This window comes from Budorcas taxicolor, chromosome 1 (assembly GCF_023091745.1).
Source record: "Budorcas taxicolor isolate Tak-1 chromosome 1, Takin1.1, whole genome shotgun sequence".
Classification (NCBI taxonomy): domain Eukaryota; kingdom Metazoa; phylum Chordata; class Mammalia; order Artiodactyla; family Bovidae; genus Budorcas; species Budorcas taxicolor.
Window position 1 is genome coordinate 33,141,071 of NC_068910.1, and position 17,010 is coordinate 33,158,080.

The window sequence follows — 17,010 nt, forward strand, 5'->3', positions numbered from 1 at the left end:
GACCAAAATATTCCAACAGTTTTCCTGATACTCCAGAAATACAGGTTTTTAAAATCTCAAAGTGAAAGAAAAGTGAAAATGAAGGCGCTCAGTCGTGTCCAACTCTTTGCAGTCCCATGGACTGTAGCCTACCATGCTCCTCCATCCATAGGATTTTTCAGGCAAGAGCACTGGAGTGGGTTGTCATTTCCTTCTCCAAAATCTTAAAGTCTTATTTAAAAATATGACAAAAAGATGAGAGACTAAGAGAGTCAATTCCTAGGTAGGTTGATAAAAGTCCAGGGTCCCCAAGGAGGTCTCAAGGAGGAAGAAAGGACAAACGTCTTTTTTTTCCTCTACATTCCTTAGTCTTAGTCACATAAACATTTTAAAATGTTACATAAATTAGTCACATAAAATGTTTTCCATAACTGATGATTATGCAACAAACAACTCCATTTAAACTCTGTACTAAGGATTATATAACAACAATATATCTTGCTTGAGGACAGTTTCTCCTTGAAAACCTTCTGACTAATCCTGTTATCTTAAAATGTATATTATGGGAGTGGGTCTAGTAAGATCATTACAACCTTGAGACATTCTTTTGATCTATTGTAATAACCAATTAAAAAGTATATAACACCCTTGCTAACACTAGTGAGGGGGGGACTCTCCATCTCCCTTTTAATGTCTATGTCAGAAGCTTTCTCTGCCCCTTTTCTTACTTTAATAAAACTCTGCTACACAAAAGCTCTTGAGTGATCCCAACGCTAAATCTTCTTCTTTGGAGATCATGAATCCAACATCATTCACTGTAAGCTATCAAAGACAGAAGGTTGGACGTCAAATATTATCATTAGACTATTTTTCTAGTAAAAAGCATCATCTAAAATTTTGAAGTCAGTATTAATAAATGGTTTTCAAAATTAAGAGTATTTACTGTAATAAAAAATAGCTAAAATTCCTGGGTTTTGTGTCTAAAATTTTCAATTGCCCCAAATGAGCCATTTATTCTTCACTTTCTTTTTCATGTCCAGATCAACTATATGGTATAATTAAATATTATGCCTTGTAAAGTAGAGTAATTTTCTTTCTGAAATTGAGACATAAAAATCCAAGCCACTATGAACAATTACAACTCAATAATAAAAAATCAAATAACCTAATTACAAAACAGACCAATCACCCTGACTTCTGATTTTCACCTGGTGTATAAACAGTTTAGCAGTCATCACTCTGTTCTGACAACAAGTAAAAAGCTAAGCAACTCCTCTTAAATCTGACAGAGAAGTGAGGTCACAGAATAAAACCACTACCTCTAAAATGGAGAGACAACAGGCAAATACAGAGAACTACAACTTTCTGGAGCAGAAATCCAACAGCAGAATTTTCCCTAGAAGCCAGTATTGGAGTAGAGAAATCTGAACTGTGACTGATGAATTTCTGGAGGGTCAGCAGAACAAGTCTAAGAGCTAACACTCCTGGGAACCCAGGACATAGGTGGTTCCCCACACTTTTCTGAGTTTTACTTCCAGGAACTCAACTGGATCATCATAGTGAATAATGATTGAAGATCTTCTCATACTTCTGGGAGGGGGAGGTAAAATGAACCATTCTGCAACAAGCCACAGCACTATATTCTTCTTAAAAAACAAATTTTGCCTGCAGAAGAAGCTATTTTACCAGAGCCTAACCTGCTGGGGTTTTGTAATAGCCCAGTAAATCTTGTCCATGGGGTCGCATAGAGTCATACATGACAGCAACACACCACCACCACCTCTTTCTAAGAAAAATACCCAAATCTAGCTTCCCACAAGGGGGAAAAAAAACACACAGCTGCAGTCCATCCTGTCTCGCCAAATGGGTGAGGAGGAGACAGAGAACTGGTGAAGTTGATAATTCAGGAGGACAGGTTCACCAAAACAATGGGACCAAGACACATAACTAGAGAATACTCCCTTCTCACTCCCATACTTTCCCACTATATTTGTAAAGCCCTATTCACTGCATTTCTTTCATCCAGTACAACATTCATGGGTTTCAGGAGAAAACTTACACAGCATATTAAAATGCAAAAAACACAGTATTAAGAGGTTGAATACACATCAGAACAGGCATCAGACATGGCATGAGTTATCAGACCAGAAATTTTAAAGAACTGTGATTAATATGCTAAGGTATTTAATGGAAAAAAATAGGTAGTGTGCAAAAAATGGATAATGTAAGCAGAGGAATGGAGATTCTGGAAAAAAACTAAAAAATAAATGTGTAAGTGGAAGGGCAAGTTCCTATCACCTACAGGAAGCAGTGTAAGACAAGGCACGTGTTTTCTCAAGGATCTGTAGAGAAGAAAGTCTCCTTGAAAAGCATTCTTAACAAAAGAAAGCCAGTGATCAAAAATACTATAAAGAGATAAGTAATGACTTTGATGGGCTCATTAGTAGTCTAAACATGGCTGAGAAAACAGTCTCTAAGCTTGAGAATAAAGTGTGTGTGTGTGACAATCAAATGTTCCAAAACTTAAAAGATGAAACAACTGAAAATAAAGAAGAAAATACTTAAGAACTGTATAATGGTGGTAACAGAAGGAGAAGACGGAAAAAAAAGGAACAGAAATAACATGTGAAGCAGTGGTGATGAAGAATTTCCCAGATTTATATCTGAAATCAAACCACAGGTCTCTCTCTAGAGAGTACAAAAATGATAAAGGCCAGAAACACAGGCCTAAATAAGAAAAGAAGAACATCGGAAAATAAATAAGTAAAATATTCTTAATGGATCTAATAGATTTTTAAAAATAACAATTCACTGCTAGGAGGAAGGTGAAATTACACATATTCTTGCCATATGTAGGATCACAGAAAAAACAAGAGAATTCCAGAAAAAACACCTGTTTCATTGACTATGCTAAAACCTTGGACTGTGTGGATCACAACAAACTATGGGAAATTTTTCAGGAGATAGAAATACCACACCACCATACCTGCTTCCTGAGAAATCTGTATGCAAGTCAAGAATCAACAGTTAGAACTTGACATGGAACAATGGGCTGGTTCCAAATTGGGAAAGGAGTACATCAAGGCTGTATATTACCACCCTGCTTATTTAACTTATATGCAGAGTACATCAGGCAAAATTCCAGGCTGGATGAAGCACAAGCTGGAATCAATATTGCCAGGAGGAATTATCAATAACCTCAGATAAGCAGATGACACCATCCTTACGACAGAAATCAAAGAGGAATTTTTCATCAGCCAAAGACCTCTTGATGAAAGTGAAAGAGAAGCATGAAAAAGCTGGCTTAAAACTCAACATTTAAAAATCTAAGATCATGGCATCAGGTCTCAACACTTCATGGGAAGTAAATGGGGAAAAAGTGGAAAGAGTGACAGATTTATTTCCCTGGGCTCCAAAATCACTGTTAATGGTGACTGTGGCCATGAAATTAAAAGACACTTGCTTCTTGGAAGAAAGGCTATGAGAAACCTACACAGTGTATTAAAAAGCAGAGATACAACTTTGCTGATAAAGGTCTGTCTAGTCAAAGCCATGGTTTTCCCAGTAGTCATGTATAGGTATGAGAGTTGGACCATAAAGAAGGCTGAGTGCTGAAGAATTGATGCTTTAGAACTGTGGTGCTAGAAGACTCTTAAGATTTCCCTGGAGATCTACCCTGGAGATCAACCAGTCAATCCTAAAGGAAATCAACCCTAAATATTCACTGGAAGAACTGATGCTGAAGCTGAAGCTCCAATACTTCGGTCACTTGATGCAAAGAGCCAACTCTTTGGAAAAGATCTTGATGCTAGGAAATAATGAGGGCAAGAAGAGAAAGGGACAACAGAGGAGGAGATGGTTGGATGGCATCATCGACTCAATGGACAAGAGTTTGAACAAGCTTTGGGAGACAGTGAAGGACAGTGAAGCCTGGCCTGCTGCAGTCTGTGGGGTTACAAAGAGCTGGACACGACTGAGTGACTGAACAACGACGACAAAAAGGACCTAGAAATCTTCCTCCTTGATGTTTAACCAGATTGAAAACTTAGGTCCATATAAAACCTGCACACAGCTTTATTCATAATGTCAAAAACTTGGAAGTGACCAAGGGGGCCTTCAGGAGGTGAGTGGATACACTATTATATCCAGTACAAAAAAAAAAAAAAAAAAAGCCACCTCTTAAGCCACTAAAAGATACGGAGGAAATAAAAATGTACAGTACTAAGTGAAGTAAGTCAATCCAAAATGGCTATATACCGTGTGATTCCAACTACAGGACATTCTGGAAAAAGGCAAAACTATGGAGATAGTAAGGAAAAAGCAACGGCAACCCACTCCAGTACTCTTGCCTGGCAAGTCCCATGGATGGAAGAGCCTGGTGGGCTGCAGTTCATGGGGTCGCGAAGAGTCAGACACAACTGAGCAACTTCCCTTTCACTTTTCACTTTTCATGCACTGGAGAAGGAAATGGCAACCCACTCCAGTGTTCTTGCCTGGAGAATCCCAGGGACAGTAGAGCCTGGTGGGCTGCCATCCATGGGGTTGCAGAGAGTCAGACATGACTGAAGTGACTTAGCAGCAGCAGAAGCAGCAGCAGTAGCATGGAGATAGTAAAGATTATAGGATGCCAAGGGTTGTTAGGACACTCTAAAGTTGATGATGATGATACAGGTAGATCTCTTTGAAACATACCAAAGCTGTTTAATGGTACACTTTAAATAGTTGAATTATGATAATTATTTTCTAACAAAGCTTTTAAAATAATAAGTCATCATGAATAAAAGATAATGCTATGATTAGTAGATACCATTTACCTCCTCATTTGGTTTGACTGATTTGTTCATTTATTGGATTTGTTAGATTTAAGCCTATTTTTGACAAGTTTTCTTTTTCAGAATGTATTCATGAACCTTTGCCTCACCCCAAAAATAAAGCCAAAATTACAAACTGCTAGTTCACTCCTTCACCTCCAGAGATGAGATATTTTAAATTTGCAAATCATAGGTACAAGCAAACACCTGTTATTTACAATGGCGGATCTGAAAGAATTATAAGCAATACTGAATGAATTATTACTGACTCAGAACTTCCTTTAGAGATTTTTTAGAAGTATCTGTACATAGCTGCATTTAGATTTTCATGTGCTGGGATATATACAAACATTTTTATAGATATACAAACATACACATTAGTATCTCTTTGGTGGTAGCTTATAGTTTTCAACTGGCTAACTGGAGGATGGGTCCGATGGTGGAATCTCAATATGTCCTAAGATCAATAGTAAACAACAGACACCCCCACCCCTGAGAAAAATTCAATTCCTAAAAATTGGAGTGGTGACATTTTATAGAAGTTATGTGGGGAACAGTATGAAATTCACAGCAAAATCTCCCTGAAATATTCTGTAAATATCTGCATATCTCCCACAGTTTCTCTCCCATAGCATTAGCCTAACTTCTCTCCCTTAGCCTCTCTAACTTCCCCAAATTTTCTTACGTAACTCTCCATGAATGCTAGTTTTAAAATTTTCATATTCCCTTTCAAATTGCTACAGTTTGAATATTCCATTCAATCCAAGAAAAGTTAGAAGAACTGTTAGGAAAAGAACAATACAGATTTTTTTTGACTACATGAAAATGAAAAGTTTTATTCTGAGTGATATAATAAGAGACAAGTTTAACACAAAAGTGACATACTAAAAGAAGACATTTCCAGTGAATCACACTAAGATATAATTAAGAGTCTGACTATATAAAGACCTACTGTAAATCTATAAAACAAAAGACCTGACTTCTAATGGAAGAAATGAACAGAGGATACAAATCTGCAAGGTGTATGGAAGAGGAACAGGAAATGGCCAGTACATACTGTGAATTTGTGTGTAAGTGAGGGATTTCCTGCTGTGACCTAAGGAGAACACTGTCTAAGGGACACAAAAAATACATGAGATTAAAAATCTATTATATGCAAATAACAACATCATTACTTTGTTTCTAGCAGAAATAAAATAGGTCTTATCTAGCTGATGGTTGTCTTGAAGCAACGTGTTTTGCTTTTGCAATCTGGGGAAGTCATTCTCTATTGCTATTTAAAATAATTTTTGAATATTCTTCTGTATAATAATTCAGGCAGCTGGGCTTTTGTAAATTTCTTGAGCTAGAAATTAGGTAAATTTTTTTTTTTGTTTTCTGCAGAAGTTTCATGCATTTCATAAGTCAGTATTAAGCCCTGAATTTTCTTGATTTGGAGGAGTCGGTTATAATTCTGAATCTTCCTTAAGTATCCAAGTTACTAATAAGCAAAATGGAAAGATTCTCAATTTTATTGTTTATTCTGAGAAATGAGAAACAGTTCATAAAGAGATAACACTTCTCAACCATCTGCTTGGGAATTTTTTAATTTAAAAACATCAAGGGAAAAATGTGTGAAAAGACCGGGGAAACAGGCGCCCTTCTGCTCTGCTGACGGAACTGTAAATTGTTGCAGTTTTCCTAGAGAATACTTTAGAAACAGTCCTACAAGCACTGCCAGTTGTAGTAACCACAACAACAGCAGCAGCAAGAGCTAACACAATTTGGTCTAAGTATTTCACGCACACCTTAGAATAAAGTACTATTATCATGTTAGTTTTATAGATGAGTAGACAAAAGTTTTATAGATGAGGCAAAGAAAGATACACAACAGCTCATAGGAGAATGAAACAGGTTACAAGAGTTGGAATTTTGAGTGCAGATGATTCAATGATGTAACTATATGTATGATTCCAATCCTATCCAGCAATTCATACCTGAACCAATATCTTCCAGAAAACAACCTGGGAATTGCTGACAAATTGTCATTACTCTTCTTTCAGAACACTATAAACTTTTCTTTACCTCAGAATTGTCCCAAGCGGAATCTGACTGATAGTCATTTTGGAACCATGGAAAAATCTAAGAAAAATGAAAAGCCTTACGATATATAGCTCTTATATTTCATCTAGGAGCACTGATGTTTTTTATTATTCTTTCCCTGTCTTTCTCTACATCCACCCATTCATCTTAAGAAAGTACTGTAGCTGCCTTTATTTAGACCTTTTGTACTTGTGCAAATTATTAACATGTATTTTAATCTATCTTTTGAGGGATATTTTTGTCCCACTATACTTTTCATTGGTTATTGTTGATACATAAGTAAGTCTATTGCTTTTTGTGAATTTATTTTGTATCACAGTAGTTGATTAGTTTTAAAAAATTTTAGAGTTGATACTATTTGCTTTTGAGAAGCACTAGTAAGTTGGACACGACTGAAGTGACTAAGCAGTAAAAAGCAATATCATTTTGTTCTCAATGATAATTCTGTCTCCTTATTTCACAAATTAGACATTTATTCTTGTTCATATCGACTGTGTTGGCCCAAAAACCTCCAAATGGATTTAAGGTAATGGTCTTTGTGAAAGTTGCTCAGTCATGTCCAACTCTCCACATCCTCATGGACTATACAGTCCACAGAATTCTCCAGGCCAGAATACTGGGGTGGGTAGCCTTTCCCTTCTCCAGGGGATGTTCCCAATCCAGGGATCGAACCCAGGTTTCCTACATTGCAGGCAGATTCTTTACCAGCTGAGCCACAAGGGAAGCCCAAGAATACTTGAGTGGGTAGTCTATCCCTTCTCCAGCAGATCTTCCTGACCCAGGAATTGAACTGGGGTCTCCTGCATTGCAGGCAGATTCTTTACCAACTGAGCTATCAGTGAAGTCCAAGGTAATGGTACTGGTGTGTATTTTGTCTTGTTCCTGGTTTAAATAAAAGGATTCCTGACATTCCCTTTAAAGATATTTTTGAGGTGTGGAAGAAGCAATTATTTCTTCTTACATTGGTAATTAATTTTATTGAATGTCTTATAAATGTCCATTGAGGATACAGTGGTCTATTTTATTTACTGATATGAAGCATGCACATTTCTGAAACCATCACTGAGTACTTATAAAGTTTATTCTTTTAGTATAATGTTCAGATTTTATTAGGACTTCCTTGGTGGCTCAGATGGTAAAGCATCTGTCTACAATGTGGAGACCCAGGTTCGATCCCTGGGTCGGGAAGATCCTCTGGAGAAGGAAATGGCACCCCACTCCAGTACTCTTGCCTGGAAAATCCCACGGACAGAGGAGCCTGGTATGCTGCAGTCCATGGGGTCGCAAAGAGTCCGACATGACTGAGCAACTAAAATAAACTTCTCAGATTTTTTTTGCTAAAATTTTATTTAGGTTTTCATACTATAATCGTGAAATTGATTCATATTTACTAATTTTTTTGTAATCTTGCCAGGTTTTGTCCTCAGGAATATACTAGCCTAAAAAAATAAATTAGAAAGATTTAAAACTTTTTATATTTTCAAATAGCTTATATAACAATTTATTTATTGCCAAAAAATTGAAAAAAAATTACCAGTGAAACTCTAGTTTTAGAATCCTTCTCTGTGGGGGCAGGGGGTTACACAGTTTTTTATGATTATGGATTTACAAAGGAATTCTTATTAATATTGATCATTTATATTCTTCCCAAAAGTTTATATTTAATTGGGTTTTCATACATATGACTTGAACATGGAGTGCTGCTTATTAATTCTTTCTTACCTATCGCATGCTCTTTCTGATTTCTAAGTTTAGCTGTTTTAGCAGCTTTATTCTTCATTAGCATCTTTCAGAGTTCAGCCACTGCTCTTGGCCATTCCTCCATCCTTCCATTTCTTCATCTATCTCCTTTCTATATAATTGTTTTGTTATTTTTATTTTCTAAAATTTACAAGGGTGTGAAAAGGACGACAGAGGATGAGATGGCTGGATGGCAACACTGACTCGATGGACGCAAGTCTGAGTGAACTCCCGGAGTTGGTGATGGACAGGGAGGCCTGGCGTGCTGCGATTCATGGGCCTGCAAAGAGTTGGACACAACTGAGCGACTGAACTGAAAAGCATTAAAAAGAAGGTTGTATTTTCTAATTTTAGATCAATGTTTTATATGTATCTGTTACTTCCATTATGAAACAGTTTTTTTTCTAATTTTTGGCAAACTATCTGTTGATGGTTAAAAGAGGAATTCTCAGACTATGTGACAATTTTGTTTCTCACTTTTCTCTTTGTTCCTGACTTGATACATTTTAATGGCATATTAATTGGACTATTATGATTCATGATTACTATCTTTATGGCAGAGCAAACTTTTTCCAAAATAAATTTCCTTTTTTACGTTAAAGGTTTGCCTTGAATTACTATTGTTTTTTCAAATTAACACTTGTTAGCCTTTTCTTTTTCTGTTAAATATAACTGATAAGTATTTGCACATCTTTTCACTCACAGTGTTGGTTTTGTTTTAACTCTGGCTGTTTTTATGGATTTTAGCTCAAGTTATAAGTTACTTGGTCTGACTTCTGCTCATCTTCTTATAAATTTAAATCTTGCAGGGTTTCTACTAGGGGTGGAGCTTAATAAACACTGTACATAATAAACACAGCCCTGGGATACTAATTACACCTTAATTAGGAACTGAGTCTCTATCTGCCTGGGTGGGCAAATAATGAGCTAGTGAAATAAGCTCAACTTCAACTATTTCGTGCAATTCCCTTTTTCCAACAGGCATTGGAGAATTCTTATTTTTTCATCCCTAAATAGCTTTGTGGGAGGGATTGTGAGGGGCTACTGTACCATGCTCAAGATGAATAACAATAATTCTTCTGATCTAAGCACCAACTTTATGGGCTCATTGCTGAATACAGTCTCCTAATGATCTTTCCAAGTCAGTTGATATTTTGAATTTGGACACGGTATAACATTTATATGACACTCTAAGTGGAAGATGTTTAAAAACACAGTGTATTACCACTGGTACTGTTTGGAATGAGTGCTTTGCCTCGGTTCTGTATTTCAAATGCGCATAAAACCTCTTACAGAATTTTGTATCATAAAATGACTGGTATTTTCAAACCCTTAGTCATCATACCCAAATAATTCTATGAAATTAATCAAGTCAAAGTGACCATATTGTGTTATTACACACAAAGGATTTCTTTCAAAGACACTCTTTCCTGTCATCAAGGGCTGGGAAATACATCAAGAGTCAGGCTCACAAGGAGTGGCTGTCACTCGACTGTGACTGTGGCCTGTGGGAGATAAATCACACTGAAGGCAGTCAGTTTGATGAGTGGCAGATTGGTTGTCACTGCTAAACCGCTTATTGCTTCCAGTGACTTTTATCCACACACATCCTAATCCATCACAGATCCAATCCCACAAAACGTGTATAAAGCTCTACAGCTTGGCTCTATACATTCCTCATTTCTAAACTATCTGCCCCACACCAGGTTTATCAAAGCAAATTCATTCAAACACCCTTACAATATACAGGGGACTCATGAGATGTTTGGGTTCGAAAATTTAAAGCTATAGTCAGTCTCCATTATGCAATAAGTCTAAGTCCAAAAGTTAACTTATCACGACAAGCCAAATTATTTTTGAATGTTCTTAAAAGTATACGTAAGTTGTCAGGCCCTTAAATCCTTAGGTACCAGCCAATAATGTTCTTTCATTTCTCTTGTACTTGGGGCTATTATCCCCTTTTTCTTGTCAGTAGAAGCTTAGATATATTTAAAAGCTGAGAAAGAAAGATGCTATACTGGGTACTGGGTGAATGATGCAATTCCTCTTTTTTTCTTTCTCCTTTTCTCTTTTTCTTTTCTTTGTTTTTTTTTTTTTTTTGAGCGGGAGTGAATGAAATAGAGTTCTGTTGATTAAACATGTGTATGATAGAATGCTACTGTAAACATACTATTGGGACTGTGTCTCACCCTATTACTGTGCATATATGAAATTTAAGTGTATACACAAACCCACATACATTCTTACCTACATATACACAACTACATATGAAGATATCTAGACACAGGCAAAAGGAAAGAGAACAGTATTCTTGGAAGAGGGACCAAAAATCTTGTGGTGGGAGGGAACATGGCAAATACTAAAAAGCTTTGGGAAAAGAAACCAGAAAATGGGGAACATAAAGGATCCCAGGCAAGTGCCGGGAGCCAGCCTGAGGAATCCCACTCGTGACAAGGTCATGTGGCAGAGGCCTTGATGGGCAAGGCGAATCAGGCCTCAGGGTTTCCCCCTGGTATTTCCTGAGCATGTACCCCCCAAAAATAAGAATCTGCCTGCCTTATTGTACTTTTATACTTTTCTGACACTCTCTGGGAAAAGTTAATTCAGGGCTTCAGTCTCCTGCAAAAGAATGTCTCGGCTTAAAACCCCCTCTGATAACTCTCTAACTTGCCTAACAGCTTCCCCCGGACCTTTTACAGCTTGTGAATTGCTTACAGCCCCCCAACCGTGAGAGGCACTAAGCTTAAAGCATCTTAAGATACAGAGCCTTTTCTAAAGAGCTAAAAATCATATTGGTGATGGATTTCACTGTTGACTCAATGACTGCTGCCAGACCTCCATATCTTTATCTTTTAGGCACCTGGGAGGATGTTAATCAATGTAAACGGGATATGGAAAAAGATATATACTAGTTTTGATGTTAGCAACACCAGACTTTTGAGTTAATTACTTTTCTTTTGTTATAAATCACTGTACTCCTTTTACTTGTTATAAATTGCTGTATCTTTGCTATGTAAGAATGTAACTTTATTTAGTGGTTTCTGAGAGTGGCACCAGACTTTGAGAAGAACAACACAAATAAGTCTTCTGGTTCACAAACCGTTATCAGAAAAAAGGCTGTAAAATGTTAATTGGCCCTCTGGCCGGAAGATGATGTAAATTACCTAAGACCGGTATGCAGAGAGAAAAGCCTGGTTTTGATAAGAGTCTGGGCTGCTAACGCTGCATAACTTTGTATTACCCATTGATCTCTATGTACAATCAAAAAGGTATAAAAGGCCTTCCTAGACAACAGAGGCCAGGCCAGTCATTGGAAGGACTGGTTTCCCCTGTGTCTCCTCTCTAATTTCTGGCTGAATTCCCATCTGGGGCGTGGAGGCTCGCCATGTCTACTTACTTGTCCCGGCTTCTAAGATCCACGCGAAGGGGAGCCCAAGGCAGGGCACCCCCCGATATTCAAGAGGACGCTGGTGGCCTAACGTGGATGGTTAAAGTTCCTTGTCTTGGAACTTTATTGGCTTTCCACGTAAACCAAGTTATTCAGCATCTTTTCTCCACTTAACTTTCCTACTACACTATTTATTCCTAATCTAACCTTATATTAATAAATAAGTAAGTTTTTCCTAGCCAATGCTGTCCCCACTTTGAATTCCCTGGATCCACTGGGGCTGGACCCCAGCAGGCAAGGGCATCATCTAGTAAGCAAGAGGATCTAGACCTCACCTGTACCTGAGCACAAATTCCCTGCTCCTCTAATTGTACCACACGGCACCTGCAAACAAGATTTGCTTGGCCAACAGTGGACCTAAGTGGAAGCCTTTTATTGTTGACTTAGTTATACAACTTTGATTTGTCCTATGGAACAAATCCTGTATTTGACCTATATTTCTCCTTGGTGATGTCTCAATTTGCTTTATACAATTAGCTTAACAAGCGTTTCTGAATGTTACACATTCTGACAGAGCAGAAAACTGAACTGCAGTTGAGACAGGAGGCATATAGGCGGGACACAACAGTAAGATTAACGAAGAAGGGGTGCAGCCTTTAGGATGTGATAAAAACTGGACAGAACTGGCTGAAACCAGCTGAATGCAAGGTGGAACGGAGAACAGTCTGGTCATTGACTTTTAGCTCATTGTATCTTCATTACAATACTCAAAACCAGTCTCTTGTGTACCATGAGAATTCCAAGGTGGACCATAAAAAAAGTGGGCAGTAGCCCAGTTCCTGGGGATCTGCATCCTTCCCTAGAATAGTAAGAATATTCTTCTGACTCCTTACAGTATGCAATTACTCAGTCCATAAAAACCAACAATCCCATGCCCTGGGGCCACTCTCACTTTCTGAGGAGGTCCCTGTTCTGCCTATGGAATATCTATCTCTGTATATAAATTTGCTTTCACTTTACTCTGGCTTGTTCTTGAATTCTTTTCTACATGAAGTCAATGACCCTCACTTGGTGACCTGTATTGGACATGACAACTTCCTTTCCTCTGACAGTCATCGTACTCCTTTGGCATGATGTACAAGCCTATACAACAGATTTAACCTAAATTTTTAGAAGTTGTTTTGAGTTTCTGGGTTTTTCTCGAAAGGTGTGTGCTTTTTATAACAAATGAATGAATAATGAGTTCCCAGAGTAGTCTCAAGGAGAAGTGGATGAAACAGTTTAAAGCTGTATGCTTGATTTTCCATTTTTTAAATTCTTTCTCTCTTTTTCTTAAAACAACAACAACAACAACAAAAAAAATGAATGGCTCTTAGACTATCCAGGTTTCTAGACAACTTTCCCACTTACCAGCTCCTCCCTCACATTCTGTTGCTTTTGAAAACAGGAAATCTATGAACACAATGCGATAAAAGAAAAGCAGACTTCCTAGATATTAACGTGAATGCTGCAATGAACACACAATCAGAGGATAAAGTATTGTTATGTGACTCCCTTCTCATGCAACAGAAAACCAATTTATTTAATAGCCTGTGCTTAAGGGTAATGTCATCTTATAGGGCTTACCATTTTGCACTGATGGGAGAATTTAAGTTAACTAATGTGACAAGTCAATAAAAAATTCATAGGCTGTGATCAAGGATGTTAGAAAAAGAACAGAATTGGCAAGTGATAGGGTTAATTCATGAAATTGCATGGTTCAGATACCTCTTGTAGAGAGATGGCTGACTTAATACTTTATGTAGAACCTATCAGTAGCACAGCAGCAGTTAAGTAACATTATTATCTTGAATATTCTCAATTCGAAGATCCTCTTAAGAAAGCAGCTGTCTACTTCAATCTTAGCAAATGTTTCTTTGAGGATGTTTGAGGCATATAAAATCAAAATACTTTGAATTTTTAGTATATCAACATATATTTTTTAGCATTAGCTCAGATGGAGGACATGGTATTGGATAAAATATTATCAACAGTTTAAAATCCAGAGGATAAATCACAAATACTGTTATCTATAATATGCAGAAAAGCAAATGTTTTAAATCAAATTCTTTATGAATTAGGGTAAGAGCTGGGTTACAGGAGAAGCATTTTTCTGATTGGATAAGCAATTATTGTGAAGGTAACATTCCAGCCTTTTTTTTTTTCCTCCCCATTGCCCCCTCTCCAAGTAAAGGCAAATGATAAACCCTAAGCGTGGAGTAAAGAGCTGGCAGAGGATACTGGCATATGCCTTTTCCTGTTGTGATAGAAGAGACTGGTGATTTTGAAAAAAAAAAAAGCATTTAAAGCAACAGTGAAAGAAATGGTAATGCTTTGTAGCAACTGATGAAGTTCTTAAAAGCCTTGAATTGGTCAGAACAATTTAGGAGGTTAACTAGAACTTTGAAAACAAAACAAGCCAGAAGACAGAAAATAGAAACAGCATTGAAATTGTACTTAACTGTGGCTAGATACCTAAACGTCTCCAATTTCTTGAAGACCATTTGTAGAGGGTCACTAGGGCTGCTATAACAAAGTAACATAAACTGAGGGGCTTCAAACAACATACTTTATCCTCTTGGTGTTTTGGAGTCCAGAAATCTGAAATCAAGATCTCTCTCCAAAATTTCTAGGATAAGACCCTTCCCTGCCTCTTCCAGGTTCTGGCAACTCTAGGAACTCTAGGACTTGTGCAAGCATAACTTCACAGTGTCTGCCTCCACCTTCACGGGGCCATCTTCCTTGTGTCTATGACTTCACAAGGCGATCTCCTCTCTGTGTGTTTCTCAGTGTACAAATTTCCCCTGTCTTATAAGGACAATAGTCATACTGGATTACGGTCCATCCTCTTCTAGTATGACATCACCATAACTTCACTAACTATTTCTGCAACAACCCTTTCCAAATAAGGTCACATTCTGAGGTACTAGTGTAGAGGACAAACTCTTTCTGCGTCACCTTTACGGCCAACTACTCTACACACACTCAGAACACCAAATGCGTGTGTCTTCCATACCAGGCAAATCTCCAACACTAGGTCTGGTAATTCAATTACAGGCAGTCCTATAATTCAATTCTGATATTAACTGCCTGGACAGAGCATCAGATTGAGTCTCAGATTGCCATCTGTACTCCTCACCAATCACTTATAAACTGCTGTTCCCATGACATGCTCCTTGGGCTCAATAATGTGCTAGAATGACTCACAGAACTCAGTGTAGTATTTATTTATTTTATGATACTTTAGACATTAATACCATAAAGGATCATTAAGAATGCATCTAAACATCCAGAGGAAGAGATGCATAGGGTGAGATCCTGAGGGGTTCCAAGTGCAAGAATTTCTATCCCAGTGGATGTGGGGTGTGTCACCCACGAAGCATGTAGCTATGTTCACCAACTCAGAAGCTCTCTGTGGTGAAAAGTACTTTACTTTTGGGATGCTTATGGGAACTTCATCACATAAGCCTGGTTAATCATAAAATCAATCCCCAACCCCTCCTTCCTTCCTGAAGGATGGCGTTGGGGTAAAGTGAAAGTGAAAGTGAAAGCGAAGTCACTCAGTCGTCGTGTCCGACTCTTTGGGGTTGGGGTAGGGAGTGCTGAAATTCTAGGCTTCTAATCATGGCTTGGTCTTTCTCATGACCATCCTGAAGCTATCCAGGAGCCCACAGATTCACTTCATTAGGGCAAAAGAGGTTTCATCACCCTAGATAGTCTAAAGATTTTAGAAGCTCTTTGCTAGGAACCAGGGACAAAGACTAATAATTCTATTTCACAGCTAAGCATTAGGATTAGAACAGATCTTTTAAGGGGACACCATTCAGGTGGCTCAATGGTAAAGAATCTGCCGGCCAGTTCAGGAGACACAAGAGACACAGGTTCAACCTTGGGTTGGGAAGATCCCCTGGAGAAGAAAATGGCAATCCTCTCTAGGATTTTTGCCAGGAAAATTCCATGGACAGAGGAGCCTGGCAGACTACAGTCCATGGGGTTGCAAAGGGTGAGACACGACTGAGCATATACACACATTCAAGTTTTAACACCATCCTTTGACATTGCACACAATCCTGACACATTACTAGGCCCATGTATACACATATGTACTTTTAATAAATACTTTCAAATGCATATAGCTGAATTAACCATCATATTGTTTTGTCCATAAGGAGAAAACCCAGACTTTATAATGATGCCCCACTGACATCTTAGCCAAAATGAGTGAAGAAAATCTTGTGTCGATGCAAACTGGCTGGCCTTGTGATTCTGGATTCACAGACATGTGGCCAGGTATGAGGTCTGCTGTTTAACTCTGGGTGGTTCACAACACTGAGTCCCTTCTCAGCAGTTCTCCTCAATGTGTCTATTTTCCCTTGAAATTTATAATTCTTCCTCAAGTAGAACCATCATGCATGAGGTGACAAAATGGACCAGAAGAAAATATTTGTGTTTTGGAGACTCACATATTTAAACTTGGATCTAAGTTCCACCACTAACCAGCTCAGTGACATTGGGCAGATTATTAAGTTTACAAATCCTTGATTTAAACACCTGCAAAATGACAATTCTTACCACTAACATCCAGCACCACTGCAAGAATTAACTGGGATGAAGAACCTGGCCTGATACATTGGAAGCACTTCATAAATGTAAACTTCATTCAATTTCATAACATTTTATGTTGAAAATAAACACTTGCATAAGAACACCTTCCCTTCTGGAAGGGAATACTAATGACAAAAGTATCACAAAGTACTTTTAACACAAACACAAATTTATGTTTATATTAAAGTAATATTTAACATAAATACAACAAACATTAATTTTAAATAAAATTATAATTTACAGATTGATGTAAACGTGATCACTTTCTGGTAATTACAGTGATAAAGTTAGATCATAGATCACTACAGAATTGAAACCCTAGTTGTCTCAAAGAACAAACATTATTGGCGCAACACATATGTCCCT

At 37.7% G+C, this 17,010-nt stretch overlaps 1 protein-coding gene across 1 annotated transcript in view; it reads right to left on the reverse strand.

The window, feature by feature from the left end:
- CNTN3 (contactin 3) overlaps positions 1–17,010 on the reverse strand; it is a 286,007-nt gene that overhangs the window by 55,852 nt on the left and 213,145 nt on the right. The window lies entirely within an intron of this gene.